The sequence below is a fragment of the Coptis chinensis genome, chromosome 3, assembly GCF_015680905.1.
Source record: "Coptis chinensis isolate HL-2020 chromosome 3, ASM1568090v1, whole genome shotgun sequence".
Classification (NCBI taxonomy): Eukaryota; Viridiplantae; Streptophyta; class Magnoliopsida; order Ranunculales; family Ranunculaceae; genus Coptis; species Coptis chinensis.
The window spans coordinates 121,420,081-121,447,651 of NC_141458.1; the positions used below are offsets into that span (position 1 = coordinate 121,420,081).

The window sequence follows — 27,571 nt, forward strand, 5'->3', positions numbered from 1 at the left end:
GCGCTTTGTCCACTTGTAAAAATGACTTCCAGTGCATGTTTTCGAAGACTATAAATAGGTGTTATTTCCTTGTTTGAATTGGTGCGGAGTATCACTTTGACAAAATTAAAATGTTTGAACCTCCATAATTTAAGAAAGACAATGGTCAACATTGAGTCTTCAACCAAAAAAAAAACATCTATATATACTATTTTCTAGAATTATTTGTGTTCTAGGGGTGTCAAAATGGCCCTCAAGCCCGCATCCTGCCCACCTCCAACCCAGCCTATGGGCCAGGCCTACCCACCCCTCAAGCCTTTTAAGAGAGGGTTGTTAGGACCTGGGCACACCCTCCAGGCCTGGGCCTCCGCGCCCATGGGATAACTAGTACCGATATTGTCCCCCACTTAACCACTCATTGGGCTTGAACCACATCTTGGCCATGGGTGTGGGGTTTTATCTTTAAAAGGCCTTCGGTATCTAGTTAAGTGAGCTCCCACTTTATCAACCCATGATGAACTCCTTTCTTGTTCAATGTGGGACTATTTCTTTTCGGTTCACACACTCTAACAATCTCCACCTTGGACCGAACTCCGAGGGAGTATCTCCACCAGATAAGCCGAACTCCAAAAGGAGTACATTCGTTCATCGTCGAAAGCACTTTTCGATCCATGCGAGCTCAGGTCCGGGTGTATGCGGGCCTCTAAGGAGGGGCTTTTCTCAACCTCGAGCCTACTCCACCTCGAACATCATTCGATGTTGCTAGATCCAACTTCGAGTTACACCCTCCGAATCTCTACAACATCCGGGGCACCAATCTTCGATTGTAGCGGGCACGCCGTTAAGCAACTCCACTGAGTTATTTCCTTGGCGTATTTTCCGGCTTGAATGATTTTTTTTTATCTCGATTAATGATCGGTGCCTTTGTCCCTGCTAACCATCGGCTCGATACATCCGGTTGTTAGGACTGGGCACACCCGGATCCTTTTGCCTAGAGCCTCCGGCGCCCATGGGATAACTAGTACCGATATTGTCCCCCACTTAACCACCCATTGGGCTTGAACCACATCTTGGCCATGGGTGTGGGGTTTTTATCTTAAAAGGCCTCGGTACTAGTTAGTGAGCTTCCCACTTTATCAACCCATGATGAACTCCTTTCTTGTTCAATGTGGGACTATTTCTTTTTTCGGTCCACACACTCTAACAAGGGTAAAGGCCTAGACTTTGAAATTTAAATCCGACCCTCATTAGGCCCTCAACATTTATCACATATATTTTAATAAATCTTCATACAATATATTTCATTTTAACATTAATACACTAAAAATCACTTAAAAGAATATTTATCTCTTAAGTTTGCCAACCTTATAATTTATTATAATATTTTGTACTATTACAACTGGTTACGGTCTTGCGAACAATGCTTAACCCTCGGTTTAAAGATCAACAAAATACACTAAAAATCACTTAAAATATATTTATCTCTAAACATGCATAAAAAAACTAAATCTGTAAAACATCCACAATGAAACAACCATCCTTAAACATTAAAACTCCTCATTAGGCTTCATAATTATCCCCTCTTAATATGAGATTAGCCTAATTTCATTGGTATAACAACTATAGTAACAATTAAATAAGAAATAGACTTAAATTAATGAAGAAATAAATGAATTTTATTAAAAGAAGGTGTTTTAATCGAGGTTGAGGCTAAAAACATAAAAACCCTAATTAACTAAAACTATTGGGGAAGAAGATGAAGTAGGTTTTTTGCTCTAATCTCTTTATGTATTAGAGAATTAGGTTATAATTTCGTGATCAGGCTTGGGAGCTAAGTTTTGGGCTACTAAATAAAGTTTAAAGCTCAAAGAATTAAATCCAAAAAGGTCTAAACTGCTGGAATTTACTGTAATGTCATTTTCGTCTACTTTTAATGTTCTAATTGGGTCGAGGTATGAACCATTATATTAGAAAGCTATTTTCAAGATGGTCGTTTTGATATAGAAATAGCCCAATTCCAAGGCTTGAGTCCAAAGATACAATCTATTGAAGTATTGTTAACTTTCTGTCCTTTTTCTACTCGAGTTGACTTTGACTTGGCTTTAAAATGTTTTTTCTTCTTGAAATTTGGGCTTTAACCATGGAACTTCTCTAGTAATCATATTAAGTCATTTTCTATATAAACGTGATGTCTTTTATACACATATTCAGCTCCAAGACTTATATAACCTACAAAAACAGATAAATAGTAATAAACTCACATTATTAATAACATAATAGGCCTAATTGAAATACTATTAAGAGGTTTAAACTACAGTTTTAGGTATTTATCACACCACTCCTAACAACATTTTGCTTACCCTTAAGCAAATATGATAAATTAAAACAGATAAGTAGCAAAAAATATAGTCCTAACTAGTCTTATTTCACAGAGTGCAATTATATTGACCATATGATGCAACAAGACCTTACACCATTAGGGATTCCCTAGTGGACAAGCAGTTATAGCCTCATGAGAGTTTTTCCGATAAGATACTCACAAACCTCATTTATACTGCAACGACTAAATAACAAAAGTAATGTCCCCTTAATTTATCTTAGAAATTTATACATCTCACTAGCAATGAATAAAGAATTATCATTTTAAAACCTAAGTTAATAGATGCATAATAATCAAATCATCTAACATAAACATACATGCAATGAACTATGCTATGAAATACAATGACAAGTCATTTATGAAACTTTGGAATAACGTTCTTAAGTAGGTTCTCACAAAGAATGTGTCAAGACACAAAATCTCTCTAAATTTTCCACTCAATTTCGGTCACTCCAGTGTGCAGTGGGTACACACTTCCTCACACAATCTCAATAACAATCCAAAGGAGCCGAGGTTGATCAAACACAACTACCACTTACTATCATACCAATCTATTTCTAATTATACTAGAGGTCTTTATTAGGTGATGCGGGACTTAGGTGATGGTTTATGAAGAAATGAAATGGATATTCAAATCAACAAGTTTGAGAAAATAGGGCCTAATTAAAATACTATTGTATCATAATTTAAAGAATAAGAATAAGACATAATGGAGAACAACTTTATTAAAGATAACTTAAATTGAATTAATGGTGACTAGGCTAATAAAACAATAACTAGGGTTTAAAACTAAAGAAAACAAATGATAGAAAACTTAATTAACTAAGGGGTTCTTATTCTAAGTAATATAGAGGATAGAGTTAGAGTTTTGCCATAGTTCTCTTTATATAGGAGAGGGCTAGGTTTATAATTTCGTGCATGGATTTTAGAACTATGTTTTGGGCTATTAAATCAAGCCCAAAACCTAATTATTTAAGTCCAAAAAGGGTTTATCTGCTGGAAATTACTGCAATATCTTTTTTATCCACTTTCACTTCTCTAATTGGGTTAAGGCTTAAACCATTAAAAAGCTCTTTCCGATCCGGTCGTTTTGACATATAATAGGCCCAATTCCGAGGTCTAAGTCCAAAGATACGGCCTATGGAAGTTCTGTTGACTTTTATGCTCTATTTCTGCCCGCGTTGACTTTGACTTTTTAGCTTTGGTTGGGGCTTTAAAAAAGTTTTTTCTCCTTGAAACTTGGGCTTTAATCATATAACTTCTTAGCAACCAACCTTTGCTCATTTCTCTTGCAAAAGTGACATATTTCTTCACATATTTGACTCCAATACCTGAAATACACAAAAGCACGTAAGCAGTACTAACTCTTATTTATTATAAACATAATTGGTCTAAATGTAATATTATTAAGGGGTTAAAACTACAGTTTTTGGCTCCTATCACTACCCTCACTCATGTTTGTCTATTCTGCCACGTGTCATCAAAGGTTAATTTATATTAATGATGATATATTTGAGAGGTTTGGCGTTTATGTCCTTGTTAGCATTTCGGAATACGGGAATTATTCGGTACGGGAATAATTCGAGTTTCATTTGTTTACAATTTTACATGTGAGAAACATTCGGTCACAAAAATTCGCAATACATTAATAATACATAGTATATTCTATACGAGTATTAAACATTTTGAAATAAAAATTCAGATTTCAAAAATTCAGTACACTTAAAAGAAAAATTATAATATATATTTGTCAATATAATTAAAATATTTCACTAATTTTACTCAACTTATTATAATTTTACTCTAACTATATATTATTCTACTTATAATTTTATTTATAACTATATATTATAATTAGAGTAAAATATTCTACTTATAACTATATATTACAAATATATAATTAGAGTAAAATATTCTACTTATTATAATATTCCACTAATTTTACTTTAGTATAATTTTATAATATATATTTGTCAACATTTCTCTCTTCTATATTTATATCTCTTTTATAATTTTATAACTATATATTATAGTTAGAGTAAAATGTTCTACTTATAACTATATATTACAAATATATAATTAGAGTAAAATGTTCAACTTATTATAATGTTCCACTAATTTTACTTTAATATAATTTTATAATATATATTTGTCAATATTTCTCTCTCTTCTATTTTAGCATCTCTTTTAGAATGTAGATTTGTAAATTGTATAAGAAAATAAGAATTAGAGGCAACACATTCATGTCTTTATGTTAGTTTACTCGATCATTTGATTTGCGAAAAGAAAAAATAATGTCTTTCATAGATATACAAAAGATTTTAAGTCATGGGATTGACCATATCTCTTTTCCCCTCTATTTTTGGTTTCTTATTTTTTTATTTATTTATTGGGGAGCCTGTTTTAAATGAGAATTCCAACAGATATCAGCATCATACGCGCCTCAAGTCTCTCACCCTCTGCGCCAAGGCTCTCATCTGAGCTGCTTCTAATCTTTTCTGAGCTCTTTCTGTTCTTTGCTGCTGTTGGATTCTCTCTTGCTCTGCTCTTTGCTGCTGTTGGATTCTCTCATGTTCAAGATGTTTTTGTTTTTTCTTCATTTGTAACCACCTCCACCACCAAACTATAAATCCGCCAACAACTACCGTAACTACAACGCCAGAAAGTAGACCCACAAGCAGCCACTTCCAGAAGATCATGGGTTCCTTGTGCGTTGGTCCTCCCGTAGGGAGTGATCGAGTTGTTTGGAGCCTTTGCCTATATAAAAATGCAATAAATTAGCATGCATTTCACTTCTTGGTAACTATGTCATAAACATAAGCCACAAGCCTTTGGAGTCGATATATGTGAAAACAACCCACAAACAGAAAGTGGAAAGAACTTGAAAATACTTATACTATTAGATCTATGAACAAAGATTTTCAACTACTTAGTATCACACTCACTTCAAATACACTTCCAAGCCATCTGCGTAGTGTGTGCGATTAATTGAGGTGTGAGAAACAAGTAAATTTTGTAAATACCTTTGGGGTTGGGGGGTATTGGGGCTCTCGACCTTGGGGAACTCATCATGAAAGGGTGGAAGGGGTAGTTCCTCCACTGGCCCTGTTGAGAAATAATAGGAAATGTTATCATATTTTATCAAAAAACATCCTATAGACAAGGAAGAAATAATCAACACTCTCGGCGTCTCCTTGGTTTGTATAGACCATGCACCCTATGGTCTCAACCCACCCCATACGCACCCTCTCATAACTGAGGTCCTAGTGGTCTTGGAGGGTACACTTTATGTTGGACTCATCACCTCCAATCCAGATAATCGCCTCATCACCAAAGTCCTATATCAGGGTGATGTATTTGTATTCCCCACCTCCAATCCAGATAATCGCCTCGATCATCACCAAAGTCCTATATCAGGGTGATGTATTTGTATTCCCCATAGGCTTCACTTCCAATTCAACGTTGGGAAGAATAATTCAGTTGTGTTTGCTGGTCTAAGTAGCCAAAACCATGGTGTGATTACTGTTTCGGCAGTAAACTGCTTCAACACAACGAGAGCAATGGTAAAAAATGCACTAAGAAACAGAGGAATTTGATGTTGGGGGAGATGAAACTGAACCAAATAATGGCTGCCTACGTACCCAAGATCTATTCTCTAGGGATCAAGTTTCCACGTAGTTCCTTATGAAAAATAATGTAGTATTTATATAGGTAGAGTAGAGAGTCCTTGTAGCTCAAGTAATCTTGTTGCTTGAGTAATTGGGGAGAGAATATAACTCTCAACTGATAATTATCTCTTTAATAAGAAATGAATCTGGACATAAATCAATGTATATTAGTGGCAAGCCATGTGGCTAAGGTTCAATCTTATACATATGAGTTAATGGGCCTGTACATTGATCCATGATATTGCGAATTGGGCTTTAGCCCTGTTGATTAAATGAATAAAATAGAGACCCCTACTAATGGACGTTTGCCACGTAGGTGGGGGTCGAAACACCGCCCCCTCTTTGTCATGCGAACAAAGTTCACATGGCAAAGAAGAGAAGAAAAATTCAAGGAAAACGTGGAAGAAGAAAATGTCTCTCAGAAATATCGGCCCAATGCCTTAGAAGCCAACGGAAAGTTTCGTTGAGAAAGAGCGGCGCAATGCCTTAGAAAAAATAATGAATGCGGAAGATAATTAACCGAAAGTGCTAAGTTTAATTTAATGCAGATTTCAAAGAAGAAAATGAAGATTTAATTGAGCGACCGTAAGATAATTGACAGAGACAATTGATTAGGTAATTGTGTGAATGTAATACCATAGAGCTAAAACTTCTTTTGATGAAAAATAAATAAAAATAAAGTATGTGTTTGCTATTGAATGTTGTTGTTGTGATAGATAACATACCTGTGGAAAACTGACAATGTTGTTGATTTATATAGTTGAAATGAAATAGAACGAGATGCCCCCACGTAGAGAAAAACGCCCCCAATGCATACTTAACTTTGCAAAATTATGCTAAGTGAGCATAAAAGCGTTCAAACTTAGGCTGACAAAGCTAAACGTGGTAACCTCGTCAGATTTTGTCGGAACAATATTAACGAACTAAGCGAGCATAAAAGCGTTCAAACTTAGACTGGCGAAGTTAAAAGTAGTAGCCGTCACGATTTTTGTAAAGCGATAGTAATGATTAAAAGCGTTCAAACTTAGACTGGCGAAGTTAAAAGTAGTAACTTCACGATTTTGTCGATAGCGATAGTAATGATTAAGCGAGCATAAAAAACGTTCAAACGTAAACTGACGAAGCTAAATGTGGTAACTTCGCCGATTTTTCGTGAATGATAGTAATGAACTAAGCGGCGTAAAAACGCGTTCAAACGTAAACCGACGGCTAAATGTGGTAACTTCACGATTTTTCGTAATGATAGTAATGAACTAAGTGAAAACAAAAGCGTTTAAACTTAAACCGACGAAAAGATGATCGCAAAAGTGATGTGTCTTGACCCTTCGGCTTCTAACGGCGAAGGAGAGATAAGCCAATGAATCGCATGACGATGTCATTTCGGGTCTTTGAGTGATAGAGATGCTATCAAATTGTCGAGCAAGACTCATTATCAAACTAAGATAAGCCGCCATACATTTCATCTCTTGCTTCAAAAGACCCACCAAACTGATTGGCAACAAGGCGAGAATCCGTGTATAACTGGAGCTTTCGCGCCCCCAGTGTCAAAGCTGTTCTCAAGGCACAAATGGCAGCCTCATACTTTCGGCCGTTATTTGAAGCGCGAAACTAAGTCGCCTGTGATTTCCCAATCTTTTTCTCCCCGGGTTTAACAAAAAAATGCATCCAATTCCAAACCCATATTACTATGGGAGCCATCTCAATAAACAATCCATAAGTCAATGGGATTAGGAATTGCGTTTTCATGTTGGTCTTCGTCGCCCCCAGTTATTGGCCGCAGAATGTCTTCCATAGATTCTTCTTGGTGCAAGAAATCATCAATAGGAGAATCATTAATCGGAAAATCAACTATCAAAGAAGCCAGAGCATGTCCTTTTTCAGTAGTATGACTGTCAAAGACAATGCTATATGCACTAAGATAACTTTCCCATTCGGCTAATCAACTTGATTCTTGTGCATCACGAAAGATCTTGCGTAAGGGATTTTCAGTATAATTATGACCAACCTCCCCTGGAAGTATGGTTTCAATCGGCGAGCGACACGAACAAATGCAAGTGCAATTTATTCCATCTTTGAATAATGAGACTCAGCTCCGGTTAAAGTCTTATCGATAAAAAAGGCGGTCTACCATCATCAATGAAAAGAACAAAGACTAACGGCTTGAGTTGTAGGCGCCGGTATATGCCACTAGGTTGACCCGTTGAAGGACTTGTCAATATAGGAGGACTGACCAAGTATTTCTCGATCTAGTTGTTGCAATGCCATCTCACAATCAACGTTCCAAGTTGTCGCCCCCTTTAAAGTCTGGAAGAAGGGATGACAACGATCGAATATTTAGAAATAAATTTATGAAGATGCAAGCCGACCCGATTAAGTAGTTGAATTTCCTTCTTCTTCTTTTTTTGGTGATGGCATATCAATAACGGCTACATCGATCGGGATTAGCCTCAATACCTCTACGAGTCATGAGGAATCGGAAATTTTCGGAAGAGGCCAAAAGAATATTTGGCGGATTGAGTTTCATGTTATACTTGTTAAGCCTATCAAAACAAGTTGAAGAACGAAAGATGATCACCCGGTATGTTTCGATTTAACGACTATATCATCAATATAAGCCTTCATTATTTTTTCCTAGCCGATCGGAAAAATTGTATTGACAAGCTTTTGGTAGGTTGCACGGCATTTTCAGACCAAAAGGCATAATAGTGTAGCAAAAATGCCTTGGTCGGTGATGAAGGCGGTGAACTCTTGGTCATCCACATTCAAAGATATCTGGTAGTACCACGAAGAAGCATCCATGAAAGATAGGCGTTGGAAGCCGAAGTGGCGTTCACCGGTTCGAAATTCGCGGGCAACGGATACGTTTGAATCGGACAAGCTCGTTTAAAGGTTCGGATGACCTTTATGATGAGTGGGAAGTTACATCAAAGGGACTTCGTGCTAAGTGGGGTGAAATCCATTTTATCCAGAAGATTTAAACAGACAGACGCCCCCGGTCGAGCTTATGTGGAAAATGACACCTGCCATTACCTCTTACAAGAGTTAGAGATTTTAAGCGGTACACACGTTCGGGTCCGACTGGAGATTGTCTTTTTCTTTGCGTGTAACCAACCTATCTAGGTCGGTAGTTTGTTTGGGATTGTGGTCTTCCCTCTAGTTGCTTCTGTAACACCTTCCTTCCCTGTCTGGTCGGACCTATCTAGGATGGCGATTTTCCTCAAATTTACGAGGTCGGCCTTCCCTGTCAGGTCGGTCCAGTTTGGGATGAAGGTTTTCTTTATACTTTCTTCCACGACGCCTTCTTTCCCTGCCTGGTCGGACCTATCTAGGATGGCAATTTTCCTCAAATTTGCGAGGTCGGCCTTCCCTGTTAGGTCGGTCCAATCTGGGATGAAGGTTTTCCTTATACTTTCTTCCGTGACGCCTTCTTTCGGAGGCATTTGTACCACCGTTTGCGGTAGCGGCGGCGGCGGTGCTGCGGCCTTCCGAACATAGTAAAGTGGCGTAACTTTTTGTCACGTTGTTGCTTGATGTTCAAAAGTGAGTCGACATCCTTTGGCGTCTTGCAATTGTGGCAAAAACGATTAACAAACTGATTTTCTAGTTCATTGAATTGGTGAATTGATCTTGAAGGCAACTCACTAAACCAGCGTAATCTTTCTCCCTTTAGAGTTGATGGAAAGAGCTTATATAAGAGCGGATCATCTCCACCCCATAACACCAACTTATTTTTGAACGATAGAACATGCAAGCCAGGATCTCCTTCCGACTCATCATAAAGTTCAAAATCAGGTTGTTTGAAGTCGGGATGGTGGTAAGCTTCTTGAATGTCGAGCGAAAACTTATCAAGTACGCCATCATTGACTGTCAAGTTTTTCATTCTTACATCCCTTGACTCTCTATCGTTAAGTTCTTTTGCAATCAACTCTTTCAACTGTTGTTCTGTTAGAGTTAAAGTATTGGCTCGAACAACTGGACGCCCCCGGTCGTGCCCATGTGGAAAAGGATACCTTCCATTATCTCTTATTGGAGTTAGAGATCTTTGGCAGTACGCACGATCAGCTCCGACCGGTGATTGTCTTTGTCTATCCCTGTAACCAGCCTGTCTAGGCCGGTAGTCACCCTTGGCCGGGTGGTTGGTATAATTATACCGCTTCTCCATGTTTGGTTGCTCTTGTCTAGGATGCCCGCCTTCCCAGTCATGTCGAACATATCTCGGATGGCAGTTTTCCCTGGAATTGCTTCTCAGAGGTAAATCTTCCCTTTGAGATCGGACATGTCTAGGGTAGTAGTTATCCCTGCCAATCCGATTCTCCCCATAAGTACGGGTAATAGGGTCATTACTTTTAGAGCACGCACTGGTTGATTGTGCTTGAGAAATAACACATTGTTAAGGACGATGAAGTGGATCATCAAGACGGTCCCATACACTGGAATGGCTGCGTCCCCTTCGCGGGTCGCCTTGATGTTGTTGAATTTGCAAAGATCGCCCACCGCCTTTGCCTCTTTGCCAACTTCCTTCTCAAGTTCCTATTTAAATTTTTGACTCGTCGTAACTCACGCTCAACCGTATTAGGGGTGAATTGGCTATTACTATCACCTTTTCCGTTAGTTGGTGTGAGAGTAGTGTCCACGTCCATATCTATGTCAACCGGAAGGATCGACATGGATGACGGACGACCGGAGGGGAGGATTACCGACTTGTCGATTTTCTTGTTGCAAAATTTGTTAGGGTTGGTGCCGCGCGGTTGTACGGCCTTTTGCGATGGCGGAGGCGGTGGCGGATTCTTATTACGCTTCTGATCGGATGTTGAGAATTGATCCTACCACTAGGATCAACTTGATTGTTCAATGGTTCTTGCAATGGCCGATTTGAATTTCGAGGGTTGCAGTATTATTAGCGGGGAGAAATATGTCGACTATTTGGTCCGCTTCTTGTGCTTACCATCTTGATTGTTTCACGTGATAATGAATTCTAAATTCCCACGACGGGCGTCAATTATGTTTCGCAAGAAAACCGCTTCAACACAACGAGCAATGGTAAAAATGCACTAAGAAACGGAGGAATTTGATGTTGGGGAGATGAAACCGAACCAAATAATGGCTGCCACGCGTCCAAGATCTATTCTCTAGGGATCGAGGGTTTCCACGTAGTTCCTTATGAAAAATAATGTGGTATTTATATAGGTAGAGTAGAGAGTCCTTGTAGCTCAAGTAATCTTGTTGCTTGAGTAATTGTGATAGAATATAACTTTCAACTGATAATTATCTCTTTAATAAGAAATGAATCTGGACATAAATCAATGTATATTAGTGGCAAGCCATGTGGCTAAGGTTCAGTCTTAGACATATGAGTTAATGAGCCTGTACATTGATCCATGATATTGCGAATTGGGCTTTAGCCCTGTTGATTAAATGAATAAAATAGAGACCCCTACTAATAGACGTTTGCCACGTAGGTGGGGGTCGAAACAATTACTATTGCCAACATTCTCTTTGGATTCAATCCACCCATCTCAGATTATGTTCTTGCAAAGGCATTCCAGGTTGACAAAACAAAAATCCTAAAACTAAACAAATAAGAAATTAACAGTAATTTAAAAACTACTAAGGGACAGGCGGGGAGATGCAGAATAATGTGGGACCATGTAGAGAATAAGAAAGAAAAGCAACACCCACCATAGCTTACTCTCCATGATTAAAATTTGCAATATATAATATGAGTTATTACAAAGTAAAAGGAAAACAGCACCGCCGGCTCTGAGATTTGAGAGGCCCTAAACGAGCTCTCAGAGTGGGGCCTTATGCTTTAAAGAAAAGAAAGAAAAATGTGTTAGAGAGAGAGAGAGAGAGAGAGAGAGAGAGAAACATACAATGTCATATTTCATCTTACCAGATGAATTAAGGGATGATATTTTGTAATTATGATCTCCCCACCATGAATAATATGCTCACCAAATTTTGGCTCATTCAAATATGTCTAGCCTAATAAAATGTTATTATGAAATTGGAAAATTCTGGACCGTTGGATAAGTATTCAAAATTGAACACTAATTTTCACAAGGTTAGACATATCCAAATATGATGAAATTTTGTGGGCATGCTATCTATTGTGAGAAGATCATTTCCACAAAAAAATGGGGTCTTAATTAAATTTGTAAGTCGATGGAGTGGCTCGGGTGTGGATATAATGGGAGTGGCTCTATCCCCCTCATATATATATTGAGCAGGTTCCGTTTACCATAATTTTTATACTATAGTTTATACCATACCCCACAACTTTACCAACAACATGAATTATAACCTAGTTTTTTATGGATGTGTTCAACCAACCATGAAGATCACCTCTATAATATTTCACCTGATTTGATAATGTTTAACTATGTTAAAAAATGATTGTAAAATCAAAAAATCTGAACCATTAAAAAAAAATCAAAGTTTACAATAACTTTTAACTAGGTTAGAGATTTCCAAATGAGATAAATTTTTGTGGAGATGTTATCTATGATTAGTAGATCATATCTACAAATTATTGGCACTTAATTCATCTTGTAAAGGGGTGTGGTATAAACTATGGTTTTAAAAGTATGGTAAACGGAACCTACTCCTATATATATATGAGTAGGTTCCGTTTACCATACTTTTTATACCATGCCTTACAACTTCATCTACAACATGAATTATAACCTAGTTTTTTATGGATGTGTTCAACTAACCATGAAAATCATCTCTATAAAATTTCAACTAATTTGATAATGTTTAACCATGTCAAAAGATGATTGCAAAATCGATAAATCTGAGCCGTTAAAAAAAAATCAGTTGATAATGATTTTTAACTAGGTTAGAGATTTCCAAATGAGATGAATTTTTGTGTAGATGCTATCTATGATTAGTATATCATATACACAAATTCTTAGCCCTTAACTCATTTTGCATAGGGGTGTGGTATAAACTATGGTATAAAAAGTATATTCGTATACTTTTTATATCATGCCTCACAACTTTACGTACAACGTGAATTATAACCTAATGTTCAACTAAATGTTTTGTAGATAACCTAATGTTTTGTAGATATGTTCAACTAACCATAAAGATCACATCTACTAAATTTCAACTCATTTGATAATTATATATATATATATATATATATATATATATATATATATATATATATATATATATATATATATATATATATATATATATATATATAAACATTATCAAATGAGTTGAAATTTAGTCTAAGTCTCAAAAGATCTAACACTCCAAATTTCAAACAACAAAGTGTGGGTAAAAATGTCTTTTACGTCTCATCTTCTCAACAACAAAAATAAAAAAGAGTTTACCATTGAAGACCTCCGAAATTCACTCTAGTTTTTTCCCTTCTCTTCATCAACAAAAAATTAAAACGCGAAGAAGACATGAAGTGAATACTCTCTCTAAAACGAAATTGGAGAAAAACTAGACTCTTGTTAAGTTGTTGCTCACTCTTGAATCAAAATGCCCATATCTACAAATATAAATCAGTTCCTTAAGCTTTCCACCCCAGAATTACCATGGTTAGATTTGCGATTATAATTTGTTTCAGTTTCCAATATCAGTGTATTAGTGTATATATGTGTTTTCAGCACAGTCCATCATTTTAAAGTCAAAGAAGTCGTGAAACATCTCATTATCCTTATGATGTTTAATGAATCCGCTTCCTAGAAACCACTTCATGACATTCACCTATATAAACTGTGACCACATCGATACTCTCAAGACATTGCTTCCAATCTTAACTAATACTTCTCAGCATTTACCATTCTTCAAAAACCCCTAATATCCAGAAACAAGGCTTTATAGCTTTTAATAAGATCTTTAATTTGTCCATTGAACCTTTATACAGGACCATGAATGAGGGTGAGGGTGTTAATTTCCATCAACAAAACACTTTTGTCGTCGTCGTTTTGGTGTGGAATTTCGGTTTGATTTGGAGAGAATTTAGTTCTATTTGCTGGAAGTGGAGGGTGAGGGTGTTAATTTCGGTTTGATTTGAGAAGATAAGATGTAAAAGATGTTTTTAGCCCCCACTTTGTTGTTTGAAATTTGGAGTGTTAGATCTTTTGAGACTTAGATTAGATCGGACTGTTCAGGAGAGGTGTAAAATAGGGATGTCACAATAAGAGTGTCACTATAGCCAAACCGTATATATATATATATTAGGACCCAAGGCAATGGGGCCACAAAGACAAGGTCTGACAGAGGTGGTCATCAATAAAAGGTTTAAATATTCACAAGGAGGAGTCATTGATTAGAATTCTCATCGAGGTCCTTATCGTCTTTACGACACCTATTCCCTCTTTGCTTAATTTTAAAAATAATCCCAGAAATAATTGTGGGCTATTCTCCTAGTCGACTTACTGGATACACTCCAAACTAACGAAACAAACTTATATCCAACATCAACAATATTTGAGAAGAAACAAAGAAACAAGAATGAAAGGAAATGAAATAGATGGGACTAATAACACAGGAGGGAGATGTCATAACACAAGCTAGACCACTTTTCTAGGTGTCAGGCCCCAGCCATGAACACAAGACCTAAGGACTAAGGTAGCGTCCGCAAAGACCTAAGACCTAAGGACTGGGCTTGCTGTGGCTGAGGACTTTGTGCAACCTCCACCTCCTACTCAGCCCCACTAGATGAGGATGATGTTAGTGGGCCGACTTCACCCTCATCCAAGTGACTGACTTTACTTTTTCATTAGCAAAATTATATTGTTTTAGATTATTTTGAAAATAATATTGTTGCATATGCTTTGAGATTAGTTCTTCTGCCTAGCTTGAGAAGGGATTTGGAATTAAGATTTTAGACTACTTTCTTAGATAGCCCCAAATTTCTTAAATTTTCTAGGTTTTCTACGATCTATTTTCTTATCATAGAATATTTTCTTAGTAATAAATAGAATAAACTTTTAATGTTGCTAGTCAATTAAATAACAATTTCAATGAATTCCAAAATAAATATACAAGGGGGTGTTTGGAAATTTTTTAAAACATGTTTATTAGTGAAAAAATTAAATAACAATTTAAAAAAAAAAAAATGAATTCCAAAATCCTTTTTTCCCAAAACTTGTTTTATGTTAAAAGGAAAACTTGTTTTTTAGTGTTTTTTCTTTTGAAAAGAGCTAAAGGCAAATTTTCCAATTAGTATTAAAATAGCTTTTAAGAAAAGTCACAACCAAACATGTTTATGAAAAACTGTTTTCTCAGACTTTTAAAAAGAAAACAGTTTTTTAGTGTTCCGCCCCAAAGAATCCTTTTCACATTTAAACTTCCGATTTGATAAAATTTCATAGCATGATTGAAAAAGTTTTTAGGCTCTCATTGATTCTTTTTGAAAAAATGAGTCTAGTTTGGTGTATGTGCAATGTCAAATCTGCCCCTCACCACATAAAATGTCCAAAACACCTATTAACTCTCACTATACCAAAATCATGCTAATTGACACGTGTCATCATCCTATCCATTTAAGCCAATGCACACCAAAAAATTTCTTAAATGACACCCACTACCCCTGCTCACCTAAAATTACCTCACTACCCTCACTCATGTTTGCCTCTTCTGCCATGTGTCATCAAAGGTTAATTTATATTAATGATGATATATTGGAGAGGTTTGGCGTTTATGTCCTTGTTAGCATTTCGGAATACGGAAATTATTCTTACGGGAATAATTCGAGTTTCATTCGTTTACATGTGAGAAACATTCGGTCAACAAGTCGATCAAAAATTCGCAATACGTTAATAATACGTAGTATGTTTTATATAAGTATTAAACGTTTTGAAATAAAAATTCAGATTTCAAAAATTCGATATACTTAAAGAGAAGTTATAATATATATATATATATATATATATATATACCCATCCCAGCTCCTAAAAGAACCTTAAATAAGTATCGAATCTAAAACAACCACAACTTCACCTACAAAATGATTTAAAACCTAATCTTTTGTGCATATGATCTACTAACCATAAAAAACATCTCTACAAAAATTCAACTTGTTTGATATCCTCTGACTTAGATAAAAATTGTTGTCCACTTTTGAAAAAATATCTAACGGTCCATAAATGTCTAGTTTTTGCAATCATCTTTTGCCAATGTTAAAAATTGTCAAACAAGTTGAATTTGTCATATACCTGCTTACAACACTAACTGCCTGTGAAATGTCTGGGCGTGTGCACACCATAGCATACATCAAACTGCCCACGGCACTTGCATAAGGAATATTTGCCATATGCTTTTGTTCCTCCACCGAACTAGGAGAGAACTTAGCTAAAAGCCTAAAATACCCAGCTAAAGGTGTAGAAACCGACTTTGCATTCTTTATACCAAAATGAGAAATTACTTTCTAAAGGTATTTCTTCTGAGATACAACTATCCATCACTTCTTCCTATCTCTGTCAATCTCCATGCCTAATATCTTCTTGGCTCCACCTAAGTCTTTCATCTTAAACTTAGAGCTAAGTTGAGATTTCAACTTGTCTATCTCCACCATGCTTTTGGAAGCAATAAATATGTCATCTACATAAAGCAGGAGATAAATAAAGTCATTACCACGAAGCCTATGAAAGTAAACACAACAGTCATACTTACTTCGGGTGTACTCATGTTGCATCATGAATGTGTCAAAGCGCTTGTACCATTGCCTTGACGATTGCTTTAAACCATACAGTGACCGATTCAACTTGTACACATGATCTTCTTTCTCAACAACAACAAAACCATCAGGTTGTCTTATATAAATCTCTTCCTCCAAGTCCCCATACAAGAAAGTAGTTTTCACATCAAGTTGCTCTAAATCCAAGTCGAAGTGTGCATCTAAACTCAATAACACACGAATGGAAGTATGTTTGACCACCGGGGAAAATACCTCATTGTAGTCGACTCCTTCCTTTTGTGAGAAACCCTCTGCTACCACTCTTACCTTGTACCCAGTACTGTCGAACTCAGGAAGGACTTCTTTCTTTCTGAACACCCATTTACTGCCGATAGTCCTTTTGCCATTTGACAATAAAACTAGGTCCCATGTGTGATTTTTATCAAGAGACTCCATCTCTTCTTTCATAGCAACCAACCAATCTCTATAATGAGCATCTCTAACAGCTTCCTTGAAGCTATCTGGCTCATCATCTTTGATATTCAATGCATATGCCACTAAATCCACCTGACCATAGTGTTTCACCGGCTTCTCGTGCCCATACTTGTGAACTTCTTTCACTTGTCTCTTTGGCCTAGGGTCAGCCACTACAAGTTACGGATGTTCATGCTCTTCTTCCTGTTGTTGCGTGGTTCCATGATCTGGTACCTCATCATGAACCAACCAGTCATCTGCTGCATCAGACAACTTAAACTCTGTAGCTTGAACTTCTATAGACTCACCATTCTTCCCAGCTCTTTTCGGCTTACTGAAAGATAACACGGAAGTCTCACCAAAGGTAACATCTCTACTGACCAGGAACTTGTGGTCTTCTAGACATCACAATCTGTATCCCTTTACCCCATTTGCAAAGCCTAAGAATATGGCTTTCTTAGCTCTAGGATCTAGCTTGCTCTCCCTCACATGGTAGTAAGCAGTCGATCCAAACACTCGCAAAATATTATAATCAGCTAGGTTACCTGACCACACCTCATAAGGTGTCTTGCAATCTATAGCTAGAACTGGTGACCTATTGTACAGGTAACACGCCATGGACACTGCATATGCCCAATACTCTTTGCCTAGACTGGCATTAGACAACAAACATCTCGCTCTTTCAAGCAAGGTTCTATTCATCCTCTCTGCCATTCCATTCTCATTTGGCGCGTCCCCTCGAAGTCCTCGGATCATTCGATTAATGCGGCAATTCCCTATTGCACACAAAACTCTTGGAAAGTCCATTAGGTATACTCAGTGTCATTATCAGACCGTAATGTCTTTACCTTCCTATCTGTGCGATTCTCAACCCTTGCCTTCCACTTCTTAAATGTCTCAAACACTTCATCTTTCGTTTTCATCATATACACCCACACATAGTGAGTATGATCATCAATGAATGAGACATAATAGCGGTTACCTCCATTTGAAGCCACTCTGGAGGGTCTCCAAACATCCGTATGCACATAGTTAAGGATGCATATTGTCGTGTGCTTGCTTGACTTGAACTTGACTCTGCACTGCTTCCCATAGACGCAATGCTCACAAAACCTCATGGCTTTTTCAAGTCCTTCAAGAACCCTCGCTTGCACAACTCAGACAAACCTTTTTCACTCATATGCCCTAGTTGCATACATGGACCAAAATATCGCCGATATATCTGATATATCGCCGATATATCCGATATATATCGGTATTTTGGTACACCGACATCGATATTTCCGACATATATCCACCGAATATAGAACTCTTTTTTTCCGATATATATCGGAATTTCCGATATGAAACTTTATATCGCCGATATCATCGATATTTCCGATATAATCGATATATATCGGTTGACTTTTTGACAATTTTAAAATATAAATCCGATATTTTCAATATATATCCGATATTTCCGATATTATATTTCCGATATATCCAATATTTCCGATATTTTAAATAGTTTGGACTGGTTACCAAAAAAAATGGATATATCCGAAATATCCGATATATATCGGTTTTTGGGTACACCGATATGTTCATCGATATCGATATTTTGGGCCTTGGTTGCATATGCCACATCTTAGTGCATTCAGAATCATCACTACATGCAACCACTGCTACATCGCCTATCACGGTACTACCCATCAAAGTATACAAAGTTCCATGTCTTTGACCTTTCATAACAACTAAAGAGCCATTAACAATCTTTAGGACTCCACCTTCCCCCACAAACTTGTGGCCTTTGGAATCCAAGGTACCAAGAGAAATAAGGTTTTTCTTTAACTGAGGAACATGTCTCACATCGGTTAAAGTCCTCACTACACCATCATGCATCTTGACCCGTATAGTTCCAATTTCTACCGTCTTACAAGCAACGTCATTACCCATCAAAATAGAATTACCATCAATGCTCTCATAAGAAGTAAACCACTTTCTATTCGGGCACATATGGTAGGAACATCCGGAATCAAGAATCCACCTTTTGGCCATATAATATTGTGTGGACACAAAGAGACTCAACTCGTCCCCTTCAGAGCCTGAAGCATAACTTGCCTCAATTTTAGCCTTACATTTCTTCTTATCTTCTCTCTTGTTCTCTTTCTTCGAGTGAGGACAATTACTTGCGTAATGTCCATTTTCATCGCAATTGTAGCACTTCACATGTGTCAAAGGCTTCTTTGACTTGGACCTAGACTTCTCATTGCTTATAGAAGCCTTTTTATGCGACCTTCCTCTTGCCACTAGCCCCTGTCATGCATTAATGTTATTCTCAACTCTTGTCTTTTTCATCAAGTCATAAGAAAGAAACACACTTTGAACTTCGTCAAGATCAACTAACATCTTCTCTGTTCATAAATGTGGTCATTAGATGCTCATAGCTTTCAGGCAAAGAGAATATTAAACATGCTGCTTGATCATCATCATCCATCTGCATACCAACATTCAGATAATCTGCTAGGCATCGAAGGAACTCACTAACGTGCTCTTGCATCGTTGAGCCATCCACCATCATATACCGATAAAGACGCTTCTTAAGGTACATCTTGTTAGTCATGCTCTTGGTCATATACATAACTTCTAGCTTGAGCCAAATACCGGCAGCGGTATTTTCTCCCATCACACTATACATGACATCATTAGCAAGACACAACCGGAGTATAATTAATTAATTGGGAAAAGTTCGATCTACATCATTAATTGTAGATCGAACTTTTCCCAATCATCATTAATCATACTCGCAGCCTTTGAGTTAATCCCCTTTAAAACCTTGTGCAAACCTTGTTGGATGAGGATGTCCCTTACTTTGACTCTCCAAATCCCAAAGTTATTCTTCTCATTAGACTTCTCTACTTCAAACTTAGCATTTGACATCTTGGAAGCCATTTTTTTTTCAAGTCATACACAATAATCCAAAAAACAATCTTACTTTGGAATTTAATCGAACACCTTGTCTACACAAATTTTGAGCACTATGATTCTTTACCAAAACTCAAAATCTTAAATCGTAAACCTTACTCTGATACCAATTGTTGTGAATAGGACAATGCAGAAACAACATTACCCACAACAAATAGATCAATTCTACACAAATTAAAGATCGATCCTTCTCACTAGACAAGACTTCAACACCCTCCAAATAATATCCTAACACTTCTCAATGTCAATAAACAAGCATATAAATAAAAACAATTAATGTAAAGGAATAACCAAACTACAAGACGAGATATATCGTGGTTCAGCAATTTGCCTACGTCCACACTGCAAGTTTTAAGCTTTACTAGATGTCCAAAATAACAGATTACAAGATATCTCAATTCACTCACAAAGAATGAATACCCAACTCACAAAGAATTGCTCTCTTACAATCTCTCTCTTTCTTGGTTTTGGTTAGGTTAAGTTTTTACAGAAAAAATTTATATTTATACTGTTTCTGAAAACTTATGAAACAGTCGAATTCGTGCTGAAAACGGTGGAGTGCGGGAGCCCCCTCGACTAGGCAAAAGTCAAGCGCAGGCGCGCCTAAAACACTGAAAGTCACCAAAGGCATGAGCGCGGGCGCACCCTTAACACCAAAGAGAGAAAAACGTTTTTTTCTCTACACCAACTGAAATTGGGTTCAACCGTTCAAGTACTTAATGTTAACCCTCACTCGTGGCCACATCTATCGTTCAATCCTACTTTTGTTTTGTGTTTTACTTTCTCTGCGGTAGGCAAATTGTGTTTTGCAGTTCATAATTTGCGTAACAAAATGACGACGTAAAGTTAAAAGAAAACCCATCAAACGCAAACAAATTTTATATGTAAACTGAAGTTTTGTGCGGTACTTAATGTATTCAGCTACTTGGTAATTTGGTATGGTGTTCTTGTGCTGGTTTGGTGATGTTTTGTTATGCAAAATTGCAAATTATATTTTTCACTGTGGCTTTGTTGCTTCGCTGGCTTGGTTGATACTTCCGAAAATAAATATGATGCAGAAGGAATCAAAACTGAAAAACATATCATTATTTCTTTTGTCATACACTCATACAGTCATACGATTAAGCATCAAGTAGAAGATGCAAACCTAAGTTCATAGTCATTTCTCCAAAAACTCACAAAGTGGACATAGTACCAGGAGAGTAAAAGAAATCTTTAACGTTCATCACCAAAGCCTGAGCCTTATCAGGAATAAACAATTCACAAGCATGATAACCATCATCAGAATAATTTTCCACGACACAAGCCCCCTGGTCCCCTAACATCTTGGAAAATTCCTTCTGACGGTCAACCAGCGGGTCACCACCGTACCCATTCACAAAACACCTTGGCAACCGTTTGATCTTATTAAAATGGGCCCCCATTGGGTTACAAAACTCGTGATTCTTATCAGCACCCATAGGCAAAGCTAATACCCACATCAAATCAGCAACTACAAGAGGAATTATTCTATCGTTCACCATTTTTAATTCAGACTCAGTTTTTTCAAGCCCACCAAAAAATGGTTGGTTCATGATAAGCCCAATAATCTTAACTGGTTCAAGATCTAAACTCAAGGCTCTTAAGCCCACTTGATAAGTAATATTACCACCACTACTACTGCCCATGATATAACACTTGGAAAAATCAACAGATTTACAAAATTCGAAGTCACCATTTATAGCTCGGTACTTGACCCAAAGCAGTGCCTCCACACCATCTTCATAAGCAGAAGGAAGTTTGTTTTCGGGTGCAAGACTATAATCAACTGAAATAATTATTGCTGGTAATCCACTCGCCATTTTCACACAAGATTCATGGAATGGAGCAGATGATGCACTATAAAGAATAAAACCACCACCATGGAAATAAATGATGAGGGGTAGTTTTTTATTGGAAGAAAGATTGGTGGGTTGAAAAACTCTCATCCAAGTGTTTTTATAGGGATTTAGAGTGATGTCTAGGGAGATAACAGAGTTGGAATTGGGATCACTTGATGGTGGGATGTTTGGAACTAGAGTAGGTCTAGTAAGTGTGCCATCAGGATTAAGAACTACATTGATATATTTGTATGGATCTATAACTGTATTTTGATCTGCCATGATTGTTAGATCTTGGGTTGAATGAATGATGATAGTGGGGGATTGAGAAGGTTTTGTTTGATTTAAAGAAGAACTGAAATGAGGATTGTGTGAAAGATTTTACGGACTTTATTGAATTTGGTAGCAATTTGCACCCACATGTTTTCACCTACTAATGGGAGCCCATAATTGCAAAGCGAAAGGGGCTTATTTTCCCATTGACAAACCCGAAGATAATGTAATGGCCAAAATTAATGAGCAACAGTGATCGCAGCGATAAATTTCTTGTCATCAATTGAATAATTCCGAGGTTTAACAGAGAAAGCTTTCCGGATCATGATAATGCTTGTAGGCCAACTTCTGCGGGTTTGGTTGGGTTTTGAGTGGAGCCGAGTCCAACTTAAGCCCAAATGTCTCTAACCAGAGCCAGGGCCCATAAGAATTTTACTTGAACAGTTTATCTTCGTTTTTCAACCCAAGCCCGTCCCAAAGTTTGTTCGGGCCTTATCTTTTCAACCCGATACAAACCCAATCCAAGTCAAACCCAACCTGTAGTTAGTGTAACCTGTTGGGCTTAATGTAGCTGGCCCAAGTTAGACCCCTAGTTTCCACACCTAAATGGCTAAATGTAGAGAGATATTCGCCTAATTTGCAAAGGGTACATTTCGGTTCCACAGAGGTTGAAACATTGATTATTTATATGTAGCAAAAGGCAATAATTTAGAACATTTTCAATGCAAGTCATGTTTTTTTTACCTCCACATAGGACTATTTTACCTCTTTATTATTTTTGTGGTGAAAAACAAGAAAAGGTTGTCCAATACAGATGTGACTTTAAATTTCGGACGGAATGTTTGATTCTTTCTGAATATAAAAATAAAAAAATAATAAAAAACGGGCGGATGGAATGAAACATCCCATCTGAAAAAAAAAAAAAAACAACAACAACAACAACGCGCGAGACGGAATGAAACATTCCATCCAAAAAAAAAACCCACACACACACACACGAGACGGAATAAAATGTTCCGTCCGAAACTCACAACTCAGTGACAATCTCGGTAGCAACTCCTACACTCATTGTGACTTAGTTATAAGTCATCTTCATTGTCACCCTTGTATTGGGCAAGTATTTTCTGATCCACAAAGGTGAAAACTCTCAATTTCCTCTCATAGTAACTTGTATTGGGAATGCTATTAAGTTGTGATTCTCTTCAATAAAAGTAATTTTCAATTTTTAATAATCTTTGAAATTTTGGTATATTGAAACTTTATTTCAATTTTATTACAAATGATGAAATGAATTGCAGTTCTCCAAGTGTCGAGATGTCGTGGGATATATTGAAACTTCATCTTGTTGAAAACTTGATTGTAAAATATTGCTATTAGGATTTGGGACTTTGGGAGTCACCATAAAAAAAAAAAAGGATTTGAGAGTTCGAAACTCCTACACTCTTAAAGCTGGCCAGGGAAAGCAGGCGAGGTGACTTTTAGACTTGGTCTGGTTGTTGGTGCATTCCTCAATCCTCAGCATGCTGCTGCAGCTGCAGAAAGAAAAAATAGAGATAGAGACATCACTTGGGGCTGAATCTCATGCGATAGAGATAGATCCACATCACACAGCTCTTCATCCATCCACATCTTCTCTCCTTCTCACTCTCCCACTCGCGAGAAGTCGGAGGCACAGCCGTGATTCGAAATGCATTCAATGCTTTGCTTTTTCTAGTACTAAAAAGAGAGAGAATGTTAAATATGTAAGCCGCGTTTTCAGACTATAGTACAATCATTACTACTACACTTCCTCTCCTATGTTATCTCTAATCATCATCAGTTTTTCTGTTTCCTTTGTTTCTCCTCTTTTTTTTTACATGAGTGGGGTACAAAGATTAATCTCTGTAACCGTTAAAACTGTGCTGAGATATACAACACACGAATGTCGAGGTCAAAATCTGTATTTCGAGACGATCCAATGGTTAAATAACTATGTACCCGGATAGAGGAACCGGACTCTTTTTACATTTCTTTCATTCTTCGTCTTCTTTCTCTTGTATTGCGTACAGTACTCTCACTCATTATGAAAGCAACCCTACAGCAGTTTCTCTGACCGCCACATTGTTCAAACATAGAATTTGAATCCATCCAAATGATCCAATAGCAAACCCAATGACTGATAAGTTTATATCTCAATGACGGGGAAATTATTAATTTGAGCACCAGAAAAAAAAAAAGTGATAAATATCAACAAACATAATTTTGGGAAGTTATTTGCGAAAAATAAATAATTACATATGCTTCAAGTTTCAACTACCATGAAAATCTATTTTGACAATAATCTATAAACAATAAAATACACGCAAGTATGCCAAACATCGCAGCCTAGGCGGATTGGAGACTTGGAGTTTGGAGTACACAAGCATCCATGCACGGTCTCATGTTCGAGTCTCTTGTCACCTTGGGGATGCTGGTTTGACCAGACGGACCTTAGTGTCATAGTGCCTAGTTGCCACTTGCCAGATAACGATGTCTCACAAGTCAACACTAAATTAAAAGAAATTTCGCTCTTAATGACACAGCACTTCCAACCTAAGAGAAACTAGACTTTGATTAAAAACAGGGATGGTCTGTGAAGGTTGAGAGGTACCGAATAGGCCCAACATCATAGCCCAATTAATGCAAAGAACTTATTTATATCGACCGATTTAATAACATCCCTACGCACCTACTAATCGGAGGTGCTTGCTCTCTCCGTGAGTAATTTGATCAGAACATCCATGTTAGTGTTCAAGAGCATAGAGTAATTTACCACAAAGAGGGTTAAATTGATTAGATTGCTTAATTGTGCACTAGATCGGTCGTGAATGTCTTGAGCTCCTGGCAGTTAGATATGTACCCAGCTTCATGCCTCAATGGAATCCATAGTTCCTGATACAGAATCTCATAATTCTGTCGAATATTTCAGTTTTTAAGAAATTCAAAAACAATTTTAAGGTTGAAATATGTAAATTCCAAATTTTGGTCAGAATATATTAGGGATTTGGCTGGCATTTCGACAATTCCGAAATACGAAACAGTTAGAAATGCCACAACCTTTTGACCCAAGTTTCGTGGCTCCAAAAATTATATAATTACATAAAACTAGGTTCAAAACCCTGATTTATTAGCCTAAAACCCGTTGACTTTTTGAATTATGTCTAAAGCCCACCCGGTTTGTAAAAGTGCGAAATAAAGGTTTCGTTTTCGGTGAGTTTGTGAGAAAAAACCAACCGCACCTTTATTGTTTTTTCAAAATACCTTACATACCCTTTTATATGAAAGTTGTTACTTAATTTCTTTCTTCCTCAATTGGCAATGGTGATTTCTCATATCGTGATTTTGATTTGAAATTGAGACCGTCTTTTCTTTTTTCATCTTTGTTCTCCTTTTCTTTGGACTTTTCGGGTCACCACTAAGGTACATTTTACACTTCTATTAAAAGCAAAAGATGGAAATTGACTAATCGATAATTTAACTTATCGTCATCTCTCAGATTTGATCATTTTTTCATTGAATAATATAACTCGTGACTCTTTTTAAGATAATGGAATTGTTGTAATTTTTAGTTTCATTTCAATTTTGTGTTGTAGGATAGATTTTCTCGTTCTTGGAGTTATATCCTTCAAAAATTTAACTCTCGCGAGTCAGATTGGTCCGTCTTCTTCAATTATCGATGTCAAAAAAATGAGATTTAATTGAATTTCCTTGCATACATGTTATTGCTGTATTGGTAGTAAGGGTGATTCCTTTTATGGCTACATTGATGAAGGATATACGGTGATCGCGTTCAGCAATGCTACTCACATTCTATCAAGCCCGGTTCGAATGGTTTTATGCCAAGACGAACCGATTCTCCTGCGGTTTATCCGTGTAGTCCGAAGATTGGTCTGGTAGACCTAAGAAGAAAAGAATTGAAAGCACGGTGTGATTCGTTAGTCTATGATCGTTTTGATGTTCGGCAAACCATATGTTTTAGTTGTCTTAATTGAGATTTTTAAGTTTGGTCTTTTGACATTTATTAATGAGAAATTGATATTCATTGTATACTTTTATGGAATGTTGATACTCATTCGAGATTATTCGCTAGTCGGTTTGTTTTATTTTTCATTTGTTATAATGAAATTTATAGCTGTAAAATTATTCATGTTAAAGGTGATTGATGAAAGGCAACATTCATGTTGCGATCAAAATCGATTGAGAGTGCAACAATGTTGATTGTAATTGATAGTGCAACATTCATGTTGCGTCGAATTGAAAGTGTAACATTCTTGTTGCGGTTGTAATTGATAGTGCACCATTCATGTTGCGATCGTAGTATTTGAAACATTCATGTTGCGGTTAGATTGGGAGTGCAACATTCATGTTGCGATCTATTATAGTCGATTGAGAGTGCAACATTCATGTTGCAGTTGTAATTGAGAGTGAAACATTCATATTGCATCGTAATCGTGCGACTTCATGAACCCATCTCTTTTAAAGGAGACTTCTCCATTTTGAGATGTCATGCTAATGTAATCGCAACTACATAGTTTGATGCTTCCTTTTAAACTTGGTGTTTTTGTCTTTGGAATCATGTACTCATAATGTAGACAAAGCTAACCCCATTTATTAGAAACTTGGAATTTAGGAAAACCGGGTGATGAGGCATTCAACGCTTCATCGATACAAATTGGGGATTGTAGGTTGAACTTTACTACACATTCACTATGATGCCCACCAACACGACAAAACATTGCAACCCCTATTGGACAAGGATACCATTCATAACAACAATCACAATTCACAAGAATGAACCTAAGCACAAAATGGGATTTATGAAGTACCAAATTTCAAGAAATGATTTAAAATCCACAACCTTTCATCAATTTAGGCATAAAAAGTAACCAAACTTTACAATTATGCTAACATTTTCTTAATCGCCATCATTCCAATTCAAGATCCATAACCATCATCAATTATAACTGGTTCTGAGAAATTTATGCCAATAACACAGATTGGCATTGTAATCAAACCATCTCGGATCCGAACTAGGTAAAACGAAAGTGAAGAAATCAACCAAAATAGAGAACACCGTAAACCCTAATTTCATTCACAAAAGATCTAACTTTCGATTCATAGGTTCTAAATCAACTATATATTACATCGACACCACTAACATTGAAACATTCTAATACTAAATACTAAAGACGAAACATTGAAACATTGAAACAAACCCTAAACAAACATTTTCAAGAACTAGTAAATTTGGTAAAGCCTTTGGTGCCTTGAGGAAAACGGCATGCTTAGCCAATTCAATAAGAAGAACAAG

General features: G+C 36.9%; 1 pseudogene; it reads right to left on the reverse strand.

The window, feature by feature from the left end:
• Positions 1–17,326: 17,326 nt before the first annotated feature.
• On the reverse strand, positions 17,327–21,951 carry LOC147513854 (putative carboxylesterase 8 pseudogene; annotated as a pseudogene).
• Positions 21,952–27,571: the final 5,620 nt, after the last annotated feature.